Source organism: Hipposideros armiger, unplaced genomic scaffold (assembly GCF_001890085.2).
Source record: "Hipposideros armiger isolate ML-2016 unplaced genomic scaffold, ASM189008v1 scaffold_574, whole genome shotgun sequence".
Lineage (NCBI taxonomy): Eukaryota > Metazoa > Chordata > Mammalia > Chiroptera > Hipposideridae > Hipposideros > Hipposideros armiger.
Genome location: NW_017731924.1, coordinates 380,373 through 393,532, shown reverse-complemented (window position 1 = coordinate 393,532; position 13,160 = coordinate 380,373). Strand labels below are relative to the sequence as shown.

Below are 13,160 nucleotides of genomic sequence, written 5' to 3'. Positions count from 1 at the left end.
CCCCCGCAGCCTCGCCGCCCGCCGGGACCCGAGGGAGACCCGGCTCTCAGGTGCCCGGGCGCCGCGGTCCGCCCGCCGCCGCTGCTGCGAGTGTCGGCGGCCGGGGAAGGCGACCCGAAGGGCCCGAGGGGCCCCGGAGCCGTGGCCCGAGGAGGCGACAGAGCGGAGCCCGGCCGTGGGAGACAGGTAGGTGCGAGCGCGCCGGGGTCGGCGGCTGCGAAACTCTCTCCTCGGTGGCGGTGACGTTCCTGCAAGCGCGCTTGCTCGTTGGATGGCTTTCTAGTACTTGACAGGGATTCCGCCGCGAACTGCGGTTTAGCTCCTTCGGTGTCCCCCCAGTGTCCCTGTGCTTTCGTCTCCCGGCACATCGGGGCAGGTCTGGAGAGGGCAGGAGGGGAAATCCGGTGGGGTAGGTTGGGGAGACGCCGGGTCCATGAGGTGGTCCCCGCAGAAGTCCCCCGTGGAGGCTGAGGGAGTACACCCCAACCCTGTGCAAGCCGGGGGTCCTCTGAGCCCACGGACCTGGGCCAGGTTCCCGAGAAGACCATGTTGGGGGTGAAGGGGACAGTAGTAGCTATTCTATGTGATCCCGGCTGATCCAGAGACTCATACTTGCTGTGACTCTGCTGGGGACAGTGTGTGTGGGGGGGGGCGCTGCAGCTCAGCTATGACATGGAAAGGGACCAGGGCGCACACCAGCCCTGATCTGTCAAGTCAGCTTCCAGCCCAGCAGCCGGAGGGGCTGTGTAGACAAGGGAAGCGGTAACTCTTGCCGTTTGGGGACCCAGGGCTACCCCTGGAGTTTCTCCTCATCGCCACTGGCTGTTGGGGGTGGGGTGGGAATAGAAATAACACTACATACCAGCAGCCCAGAAGCCCCCTGCCTCCCCCTCGCTTCTCGCTATCCCCACCCCCACAACTGCCAGCCAAACAAGACCCCGTGGAGTATAACAACACCCTTTGCCCCCTTGGCCACCCCCAGGCCTCCAGCCATTGGTAAACTACCCCACTTTCGGACAGCTGGAGAATTCCATTTCAGTTCTCCATCTGAACTAGGGAGGCATTGCTTTCCCTCAGGTTCGGATGCTCTGGATGTTAAGAGATGTGTCAGCGCCAAGGCACCTGGGCTGTCCACACGGAATGATGAACTGTTAACCTCACCTGCAGGCCGGAGAAAGAGGCAGAGGTTTGGGCATGATGCCAGACCCAGCTCAGCGGAGGCCGGGGCCCCAGAGGAACATAGAGAAGGGGGATAAAGTTAGGTGAAGAATTGGGGTCTAAAGGCTCTTGCATCCGGGGACCTGGGTCTCTGGGTAATTTCCAGGGTGGGCAGCCATTGACTTTTATAGAGCTCTTGGGGGGCAATGATAAGTCCCAGCTAAAAGGCCGTGCTCTTTAATTGGGATTTTAATTGATGCAGTTGTCACGTTGCCTGAGGGGATGTGATTGGATCAGCATTTCACCTGAGATTCATGTCGAAATGAGGATGATGTTGTTGTAGTCCAGGCAGATGGTAAGGTGTAGAGAAAGGGTAAGATTTGGGAGTCAGCACACATGGACTTGAGTTCTGATCTCATCGCATACTTGCTGTGTGACCTTGACAGGCCCCACCTCCCCGACACTCCTTTATCTCATCTGCAGAATGGGGATGTTAGCAGCTCTTGCAGCCTAGCGGGCTCTGGTGACAGTTGAGTGAGATGATGGAGAGGATTGGGAGGGGAAGGGCTTTTCAAAAGCCTAACGTGCTGTGCTTATAAAAGGAATTGTCACTCTTTTCTAAATAAGCTCCTTTCCTCAGATCAGCAAATCATTAAACAGACATCAGCTGTGAAACAGGAGTAGCAACATTGGCCCGGGACTCACAGTTGAAATGCTGTAGCCTGGTTCAGGATACACTCAGGGAAATCCAAAGAGGCCTTTATGGGGGGGGGGGAACACAGCGTGTCTCCATCCTTGCTTACAAATGGTGAAGGTCAAGGGCTTTGCCATCAGATGCAATACTCATCTAGTTTGGGAACATTGAGGTCTGCTCACCATGGGGTCGGGCTCGGCATTTAATAGTGTAAACAGGGTTTGCACATAGTGGGGACTCATCGAAATGTAGGTTAGACGGATATGTCAGACATACTGTGAGCTCCTTGTTAGGTAAGATTAACCTTCATCCAGCGCTGCTCCATAATGCCAGGTGTTTACCAAATGTTTGCCCAGTTTGACGGAATGCTTGCAGCTTGATGTCATTGTCCCGAGGGTGGGGGTGGGGGCACAATTTCTGGGAGAAGGCAGGACTGCCTCACACTATGCCCTGCTCTTTTGTACCCCTGCTTTTGCGCCTGTGGGTCTCTGCTGAGAATGACCATTTCTCTCTTCCCGTTTTCCTTCATGACCCAGTTCAAATGCCCCTTCCTCCGGGAAGCCTTCCTGGGCTTCCCCCTTCTCTGCTCCCATAGCATGTTGGACCTGCTCTGTGACAACCTGTGCTGTGTCATGTGGACACTGCTTGCACACATGCCTGTCCCCTCTCTAGAGTTCATCTTTTTGAGGGCAGGCACCTGGGCCAGTTTACTGTGGTTGTGGCCCCAGCACCTGGTGGGGCCCAGCTTGCACAAAGGCTGACCCAACTGCCTGCCCATGTCTCAGCGTATGCACGAGCCTGAAGGGTGCTCCCTGGGCTGCTGTGCGTTATCAGGGCCGATCCGTTGAAGCAAAGAGGAGAAAGGCAATACATACTTTGCCTTCAAATGCTCTCTTCTTTTTATCAAGTACTTTAGAATAACTGTAATCTGTGTTGTACGGTCTTCACATAACATTTGCTGAAAACATCTGATGTAATATTTTAAACTTAAAATGTATTTCTCTCCCTTCAACTCCTTTCCTTGATGTCAGCTTCCAGTATGGTGGGAAAGCAGGTAGACTGGATCAAGAAAACCTAGATCTGAATCTTGGTTTTAAGGGGGCCTGCAATCAGCTGCCCACAGTTTACATTTCAATGCCCTGTCCACCCATATCCTCACCGCCATATTTCTCCTCTTCTAGAATTGTCCCCAGTCTAGAAAGCCAGAGAGCCCAAGGTAATTGTGGGACTTAGGAAGGTGCTGCGTACCCCATGGCATCTCTCCTTGTCCCTGGCAATTCTTATCTGATTTGCTGCACTGCTCTGTCCACCTGGAAAACCTGCTTCCTCATTCAAGTCACAAGAACTGGGTGGACAAAGCCTGATCTCACCAGAGAGGGATGGAGGCCACGCACGCGCATCTCGAATATTCCCCGAGCTCTCCAGACCCAGGGTGCTCACTAGTGTCAAGGGTGCAAACAATCCATCCTAGGGACCTGCACACCAGCCTCGGGGTGGCTCCTGAGGGGGGTTCCAGCGTCACAAAGGACGTTGGCGCCGCGGGCCAGGGTTCTTCTCCCCGTGGCTCCACCTCTGGTGTGGGTGGGTTGGCACTACGGTGTGTCCAGTACAGGAAGCCTGAATCCATAGTCTGCCGTTTGTCACTCATCGTGCCAGACCCTGAGAATCAGCTGTGAACATATCCGTTCCTGTTGACACAAGGGGCAGGGTCTTCTTACTGCTTAAGACTGAGTAATAATACCCCATTATGTGTGTACATACCACTTTTGTAATCCATTCGTCCATGGAAGGACGCTCAGGTTATTTCTGCATCTTGGCTATTGAGACACATGCTGCATTGAATGGGGGTGGTGGCGGGGGGGGGGTGCAGAAATCTCTTTGAGATCCTGACTTCTGCTCCTTTGCATAAATACCCAGCAGTGGGGTTGCTGAGTTATATGGTAGTTCTATTGTTAATTTTTGGAGAGAGCTTCATACTGTTTTCTGTAATTGCTGTACAAGTTTACACTTCCATCAGCAGTGTACCCGATCACTTTTCTCCACATGCTCAACAACACTTTTTACTTAAAAAACAAAAAAGTGAATACTAGCCATCCTGACAGGTGGGAAGCGAAACCTCGTTGTGGTTTTGGCATTTCCCTGCTGATGAGTGATGTTGAACACCTTTTCAGATACCTGTTGGCCATTTGTATGTTTGCTTTGGGAATATGTCTTTGCTCATCTCTTACTGGGTTATTTAGGGTATTCTGTTTGTTTGGTTTTTGGTATCAAGTTGTATGAGTTTCTAACGTATTTTGAATATTAACCCCTTATCAGATACACGATTAGCAAATATTTCCTCATGTTCTGTGGGTCGCCTTTTCACTCTATTGATGGTTCCTTTGCTGTGTGGAAGCTTTTTAGTTTGATGTAATCTCACTTGTTTATTTTTTTTTATGTTTTGCCTGTACTTTTGGTGTCATATCTCTCTCTCTCTCTCTCTCTCTCTCTCTCTCTCTCTCTCTCTCTCTCTCTCTCTCTCTCACACACACACACACACACACACACACATCATCGTCAAGACCAATGTCAAGGCGCTTTTCTCCTGTTGTCTTCTAGGCGTTTTCCAGTTCCAGATGTTATGTTTCAGCCTTTGATGCATTTTGAGTTGATGGCTGCGTATGGTGTAAGATAAGGGGTCAGTTTTACTCTTAAGCGTGTGAATGTCCAGTTTTCCCACCGCCACCTATGGAAGAGGCTGCCCTTCCCCCGTCGCATATTCCTGACTCCCTTCTCCTGGGTCAGTCGACCATAGACGCGTGAGCTTACTTCAGGGCTCTCGATTCTGTCCCGTTGGTCCATGTGCCTGTGTTTATGCCAGCGCCCTGCTCTTTTGATTACGATGGCTTTGCAATATGACTTGACATCGGGAAAGGTGATGCCTCCAGCCTTGTCCACCAGTGGAAGGGTTTTAAACTGGGAAATGACAGATACGAATATGCATTCTGGATTCTGGCTGCAGTGCGGAGGCTAGACTGCATTGGGGGGAGAGGCATGGCGGCCGGGTGGACCCTACTGCAGGAAACTCAGGGTAGATGATGGCCCCCACCGAGGTGGAGGTGACAGGGAGGCAGACGGGAGAACAGACTGGAGAGAAATGAAGGCCGTAGTGTTGGATGACTCAACGTGCAGCCTCTAAACATGGAGAGGCATCAAGGATGACTCTTAGTTTTTTGACTTGCTCTGACGGATTGGCCTTGTTGCTGCTCGTTGGCCTGGGGACACGGAGGAAAGAACAGATTTGGAGGGGGAAATGGTGCGTTCTGTTTTGAATACGTAGGTGGTTAGGCCTCTGAGGACATCCATGTACATTTTAGGGAATTAGAGCTACCAGTCCAGCTCCGAAGAGCTCCTGGCTGAGGACGTAGACTGAGGAAATAGCAGCACACAGACGCTGACTGAGAGCGTGAAGGAGACGCGGTCACCCAGGGAAGTGTGTGCGTTGAGGAAATAAAAGGCTGTTAGACTCACAAGGCCTATATCACTGCCCAGCCAGAAACGGGAACACAGAGCACTCCCTATAGCTGCCTCCTGTTTTAAGGACTTCTCACGCTGTTCCTGCACCGCTGACCAGGACAAGTCACCCCCTGATGTTTCCAGGCTCACTCCCTCCCCTCATCCAAGTCTTTTCTTTATAGGGGCCTCCCCGGACCACCCCACTCACATAGCCCCCAGCCTCAGAGCCTGCTCTGTTTTTCTCCATCCCATCCATCACTATATCACTGCTTGAAACATTATGACAAAAACGCTTGTTTACTGTTCTTTTTTGGGTTGTTTTTTTTTGGATTGTCTCGTCTGCAAGATGGTAAGCTCCACAGTGCGAGGGCTGTGCCGCGTTTATAGCTGCACCCAACACTTAGCGGAATTCCTGGTACTCAGTGAGCGTGCAGACAACATGTATGAAAGCACACTTAGAAGTGTTAATACCAGGAATCTTCAATAACGGAATAACACAGTTTCAAATGAACAAAATAACTGTAGCCCCATGTATGTCCCCTTTCGAGCTGCTGGTCAGAGGGTGGGCTTCCAGTTCAGGGCCTGCTCCCTTGCTGTCTGTCCTTTCGCCTAAGCCAACCCTGACAAATGTCTGCCAATGAAATAAGAGACACTTCCCTCCCAGCACTAGGATGAGGACAGCCTGAGGTCCGCAGTGGACAACGTCCACCCACCGTGCTCCAGTGAATGCACAGCTGGGGGGGGCTGCTGCTTTGCTGGGAAGCAGCCCTGCCTGAGACCAGTAATTATGAGGTAGAAGTGCGGCCCCCCTGGTCCCACTGAATCCCGAGATAAAAGCAATGTGTTTTTGGACAATCATTCTTAACCCTGTTTATTTTAAGGATCTCTTTAAGCATCCAATGAAATCTATGTTCATTCTTTTCAGAAAACCCTATCTGAAGGGGTTATGGCTCCCTGAAGTCCCCTCAAGGACCCTCGCTAAGAATACCTGTACCTGCAGAGGGACGGAGCCTGCAAACACCTGTGCAGTGGGTTCCCCGGTGAAACCTGAGATGGCAGGTGTCCAGGTTTTCCACGAAGCAGCCCTTATGTAAATGAAAGCACCGGCTAGGGTGAGACACCATTTAGAGTGAGGCAGATATGGGTTCCAATTCCCGTTCTGACTGGAGTGACAAACTTGTCTCTTTTTTTCTGGGGACTGTTCCAGTTTGAAAACTGAAAGTTTTCAGGGCACCCCCTCAGTCCTGGAAAACCCAGGTTGGTTGGTGACACTTGTTCTGACATTTGTTTAGCCAAGTGACCCTGGAGAGTGACTTGTCCTCAGCGGAGTGGTCCTACCCGGTCCCTGTCTCAGGTCCTGCGGTGTAGACCTACAGCATCCGTCCTGAGCTGTAGAGTCTGCAATGGCTTCTGTCAAGTGACTGAGGGGGTGCTTTCAGTTAAAACCTCAGGGGGAGAGAGGAAGGCAGAAATAGACAGGGAAGAAGACAGGCATAGGTGTGGGTGCAGCCTCATCTCGCCTCAGCCCGCTCACACGGGAGCTCTGGGGCACACATAGTCCCCCACTGTTTTCCACCCTGAGGCAGTTTCACTGCCACCAACCTGACTCTGGGAGACACACCACCCAGGTATTTCTGGGCAAAGGAGCTCCCATCAGGTGAGGAAAATTTCCAGGAGAACAGAGCAACAATGGGTTCCTGCCAGCCACACAGCAGATGCGTGATGGGCACGCCAGCCCTGTGGGGACCAGGGTGGGGCACAAATAGCATCCACTACATTATGTTTGCTGTTTCCATCAGAGACCCCAAAGTCTTCCTCTAATACAAGTGACTCCCTCACAGCTGCTGCTTTGGGGCTCGTGGCATTCAGGCGTCCCACCCTCTGTTCCTCCTGTACTCTCTGCGCCCAAAAGGGAGTTCCAGAGACACACTGTAAAGCGATATCCCTAAACCTTGTGATGCTTGGAACACGAGGAGCCCAGCTGTGGGCTTCCCTCCCAATGTAGTTGCACCCTCTCCCATTCATCTCTTAAAAGCTTCGCGGGTCAGGTGGCAGGGGGTGCCAGCTACGCCGGTTCCTCCCAGCCTGACCACGGGCACTGGTCTTCACTCACACGATGCTCTCCAGTCACTCATCTTTCCGGGGCCTGGACCTTGGTTTTTCTCAGCACCCCAAGACCTGCCGTTGTCTTGGATGCCTCCTGAGCTTAGCTAAATGACCCCGGTAGCTCCTTGGTCTGCGCCTTCTCAGCCGCGCACTCACTTGTACATCACACTTGTTATATGTGCTCTATAGAACATAGCCCACTCTCCTAGCTTGCTTTAAAATGGCCTCTTATTGTCATTCATTGATTTCACACAGAAACCTCTGGCCAATGAGGTCTTCTCTTCTCTTAATTCATTGGCCTGTTTTTTGTCACCCTCGTCCTGACACCATGTGGCGCCCATGCTGTGCAACCCTGTTCCCAATGACCTAGTCATAACCTCAGCTTCTCTCTAGGGCAGCGGTTCTCAACCTTTGGGGGTCGAACAACCCTTTCACAGGGGTCGCCGGGTACTCGTATGTGGGCGTATCTGCATGTGGGCCTGGAGACGGATAGAGGAGCAGGCGTCTCGGTTCCTAAGACCATCGAAAATATGTGTTTTCTGATGGTCTTAGGAGACCCCTGTGAAAGGTTGAGAACCGCTGCCCTAGGGTATTGTATGTTGCTTTACCTGTATTGACCTTAGTTTCTTTAACTCTAAAACAGTGATAGCGGGCAACCCATTAGGAATTTTTAATGAAAATCAAATGAAAAAGATAAATGAAAATTTGAAAGTCTACTATGATACTTGGCTCATAAAGACTTAAAAGTCTTTGGCTTAAAGACTAATCCGTATACTTTAATATCAACTCAGAGATGGGTGACCTTGACACTCCACTATGAAAACTGGGGAACTTGGATGAGACTCTTCTTTGAATGGAACCTCTCTGTGGGGTGGACCAAGGGAGAGTCAGAGGTAAAACCTTCGGATCCTGAGTGAAGGAACCCTGGGGATACCCATGTCCTAGGAGTGTTTGGGGGATACCAAGGCATGAGAACACTCAGCCGTAACTCATGTTCAGAAGTGTGACAATGAGTCACACTCCCAGACTAAATTACAGCCCATAAACTGTTGAAATAAGGCAGGGGAGTGTAATTTCTAAAATAAGTTACATCAGAAATCGCTAAAATTAAAGTATTTGGTGTTTTAAGGATTTGGTATCAGTTTTCTGGAAAATTGATTTCTGGGCACATTGTCAAAGCAGGGAAAGTGTAGCCAACAGAACTGGTGATTTTTTTGTGAAACCTCGTTGATTTCAAATCAAAATATACAATGCACTGAAGAATAAATTGTGTTTTTTAGTTTGTTTAAAGGAAGTCTTTAAAGATAAGATTATCCTTGGAATTGTGTGCCCAAGGTAGAATATTAAGCTCGGTATTTTTAATGGGCCAGCTTGTGTTAGCCTTTTGGGAAAATAAAGTGAATATTAATATAATTGCTTCTGAATAATAGAATATTTTCTTTTTTTATTTCACCTTCTTTTCAAAATCATGTGGGTACTGGAGACAAAAAAAGATCATAAATTGTCGTGAAGTGATAGGTTGGGGTTTAATTATGGGGCAGTGCTGATGAGAGGGGAAAGCAAGCTCTTGGTAAGCACCTACTATGTGCTAGTGGCTGTAGTAAGTACTTCCCTGGAGATACCTTTGTTTATCTTCACGCAGGAGTTCTCACTAGCCCTGTTTAAAGTTGAAGGGACCAAGGCACAGAGAGGGGAAAGAATTTGCTCACAGTCCCACAGCTGACAAGAGGGGAGCCCGAACCCACTCCCCAAATTGGACCGATCCTGGAGCACGTTCTTTCTCAGCCACTCTGGAGGGGTCCCTTGTGAAGGGCATTCAAAATTCAGCTATAGGTCATAAAAGCAACACAAAACAGAACAGAACTCAGAAACCCTTCAGTCAAAAGATGTGGCTTTAACGTCTCCTGTGTGTGGGTGTGGGAAAGTGGGTGAGCTTCTGTTTGACTTGGAATGTGAAGAGGGTGAGGGGGTTAATTATGCGATGATCCTTAATGTCCTGTCTGCTTGCAACATCTTTTGATTCTGAAATACGCATGAAAAGCTGCAAGCAGGTAAAGACACTTGATAGAATTAAGAGCCTGCATAGGTTAAGAAAAAAGAAATTCAGGGTAATCTATGTCCTTCCTACCTCTAATCAAAATTTCAGATGCTTACCTTTCCACTTTCCACTTTATTGATGATCTCGAACCAAAATGAAAGGAAACACACTTACTAAAATTGCAGATCCACCTTTTCTTCTCTGTGTGGCTTAACTGAGTGTCTCCCTGGATGTGTTTTTCAAAATTCAGTGATTAATGGATGTGTCAAAATTTCTGGGATGTTAATGTAATGTATCGCATAGATCTAAACTTAAAATCAATATGTTACTTTACAGTGCATCTCATTTTAAGTTAAAACGGAGGCTGGGCTGGCACCCAGTGGCTTGTAATGTGAGGCTGTTCTAGATTGACAGCGGGAATGAAAAACATGCATCAGTCTGGAAGTTTCCTTTGCAGGTAATCTTGGGATCCTGATTATGGCTGCCAGGGAGCTTGAGGCTGTGGGGTTCCCAAAGAGGGGGCTGGTTGATCCATTAGTAATTTTAGTACAATGTGCTGTTGGCCCCCCCCCCCGACACACACACACACTCTTCACCTGGGCAACTTTTTCATTGATTCAGATTCACCCCAGTTGTCATCTCTTTGGCAAGCCTTTCCCTGTCCCTCTGATGGCCGAATTGCTCATCTTCCTCTGGCCTCCCACAGCGGCTGGGCTTATCTTGACCATAGCATCCAACCACCAGAGGCTGTGCTCTGTCAAAGCCTGGCTCTGCTGCTGGTCAGCGGTGTGCTCGTGGGCAGGTCACTCAACTCGCTTCAGTTCAACTTCTTCATTTATAAAACGGAGATTAAAAAGATAGTACCTCCTCAGGTTATTGTGAGGATTGAAGAACAAATACAAGGGTACTGATTAGAATGGGTCTGGCACTTAGCAAGACTCAACATGCATTACCTTCTGCACTTTAAGCACAGATTTAGGTCCTTCTCTGTCTCTTTCTTGGGGCAGGAAGGTGATTTTCAACTTGATATTCATGGTACCTGAAATGCAGCGTCATTCATGTATTGGACCAGCATTCACTGAAGCTCCTAAGTGCAGGTACATGTTGGCATAGGTTTTGCAGGAAATGGCAAACCGCAGGAAAATGCAGTTTATTGAGTCATTGGGTGGCTGGACAGATGGGTGGGTGGATGGATGGTGGTTGGATGGATGGATGGATGGCACTGGACCCTGTGTGACTGAATAGGTGACGTGCTTATAGAGCCAGTCCTGAAAGGACCCTTTTACCCTGAATTCCAGAAGCTGTCAAGGATGACAGGCATTTCTTGAACAGGTTCCTGAGGCCCTTTCTGTCCCTGTGCCTACCCTGTGTCTCTCTCCTGTGCCCATCCCCACGCCGTGCAGACATCCTGTGTGCCATGCCATTCCCCCACAACTTTAGAAATATGGCAGGTGTCAGCTCAACAGCCCGTGTTCCTGCCTCTCCTGTGGAAATGACACTTGTCCCTTCCCCGTCCCTCCTCTCCAGTCTGGGAATCTCTTTTGTGTCTTTTGGTCACATCTCAAGCATGGACTCTGATGCCGAATGGACCGTTTAGCCCCTCGACTGGTCCTGTAGCCTGTGCGGGTGACTGTCATGGACCCAGAAGATTTCACACCCTCCTCTGGACTGTGAGCTCCTCCAGGCAGGGACGTGACTTGTGTATATTGTACCCTAGCCAAAGCCCGGCTCCTCCCTTCATCCTTGGAAAATCCGTGGTGGCCCTGGCACTGTGAGGTGCACAGCCCCACGGTAAGGACTTGCTTCCTGAAGGGAACGGTTCTCTCAAGTAGCCAGGTGAGGGCACTTGTGCAGACTCTGAACTGGATGGCACAGAAACAGGAACAGAGTAGAGGCTAAAGTTACAGTGTGCAGGGGCAGCCATTCACCTTAGAGCATGAGCAAAGGCTGGCTGCATTTAAGGATGCCCACGGCTGACCCAGCCTAAGCACCAGCCCACGTCACAGAAGGGAGCAGCCGTCAGTACCTTCCCCAGAACCTGCCGCGCTGGTGTTGGCTCCGTCCCCGTCATCGCCCTGACACACCCAGCAGTGATGGGCAAACCAGGTGACCTGGAGGTGGCGAGGAAAGCACCCGAGTTCTGAAAGTTCTGACCCCGACTGAGCTCTCTGATTTTCAGACCTTATTGAACTCTGAATCTTTTTCATCTGGAAACAGGCATGACAAGACCACTCTTCTCATAGGTGGCCTGGACGATTGAATGATACGCCTCCCACATACATAGTACTTAGCAAAATGCCTGTGCCAGAGCAAAAGGCTTGAGAAAGGACAGCTCTTTGATGAGTAAAGGAAGTGTCACAGTACATATCACATGCCAAGCATCATGCTATATGCTGTGGGTGCTGTTGAGAGCAAGACAGACTTGGTCCCTCTCTTCTGGAACTTATGGTTTTCCAGTGGGTAGAGAAGGGAGAAGCCAGAAATAACAGTAGTTAATTTTTTTCCTCTTTCGGACAATGCTCTTAAACATCCATTCATTTATTCATTCATTCAACAGATATGTGAACACTTTCCCTGAGCCGGTTGCTTGAGATGGGTTTTCTTATGTTATCTGCACAACAGTTTGAGATAAAAGCATGCCCACTGTTCCCTTTTCACAAGCGAACTTTTGAAACTCAGAGAGATTGGGTAACTTGCCCAAAATTACACAGATGAGCAGCCTGAGGACCCAAATTCCCACTTGGAGCTCTGATTGCAAAGCTCTTTCCTGGGGCTGAGTTATAGAGATGCATTCAGAGTGCTCTCAGAGCCATGTGAACTTGGACTTGTTGGTTTACTTTTCTTAGACACAGTCTCCCCATTTCTAAAATAAGAAGGGGTGAGGAGATCATTCCTAATGTTTTTTTATTTTTTTCTGCTGGGCTTTCTTCCATTTAGACATCATTCTCTTTCCTTCAAATTTGTCCCTTTTCTGGACCATTCTTTTTCCCCCTTATTCCTCCCGTATGCACTCTATTTCATTCTGTCCTTTAATAGAGGTGTTTGCATGCATTTTTCTTTCCCATTAGTCTGCGGGAAACTTGAAGACTGGATCTCTTTCATGGTCCATCTTTTCTCCATAATGCTTTCATACCATAGGTGTACACTAAATGTTTCTATCATGTCCTTGTTCAATTAAGGCTTTACTGTACATCCTGACTGTGACCGCCCACAGAAATAGGGCGATTCCCCTTTGTCAAAGCCCAGATATTGTGGAATCAGTTAGATCAGAGTGCTGGGGCTCTGGGTTTCCCTCTGAGTCAGCGGCGCAGGCGAGGGCTGCTCACCGAGCCAGTCTCCCCTGAGCTGAGCGCTAGCTATGAAGGCCACTCACTTCTCCTCAGCCATCGCCTGTCCCAGAGAGCCCCCCTGGAAGTGCCACGGGAAGATGAAATGTTCCAGAATGGTAGATCCACGGGGAACCCCCCGAGGCCCCGGGCATCCAGCTTTCGTACTGACAGCCCGCTGTGTAGCCTTTTTATCTTCATTATTCGCCCAGTCCTCCCAGCAGAGTGAGTCCCACTGAGAACTGCCTGGAAAGTTCTTGCCCCCCATCTCCCTGTGCCCAGAAACAGACTTGTCTCCAGCAGGCAGCACTGAGCCTGCCAAACGGGGTGAGCTCCAGGGAAT

At 49.8% G+C, this 13,160-nt stretch overlaps 1 protein-coding gene across 4 annotated transcripts in view; it reads left to right on the top strand.

The window, feature by feature from the left end:
• The window catches only part of FAM135B (family with sequence similarity 135 member B), a 216,657-nt gene that overhangs the window by 1,111 nt on the left and 202,386 nt on the right, over window positions 1-13,160 (top strand). For 3 of the 4 annotated variants that reach the window (XM_019624058.1, XM_019624055.1, XM_019624060.1), the window contains exon 1: window positions 10-186. The exons of the other annotated variant lie outside the window; for it this stretch is intronic. The gene's annotated coding sequence lies outside the window, so the exon portion shown is untranslated. Of the gene's footprint in view, window positions 1-9; window positions 187-13,160 lie in introns of those variants that run through there. 4 annotated transcript variants of the gene reach the window in all.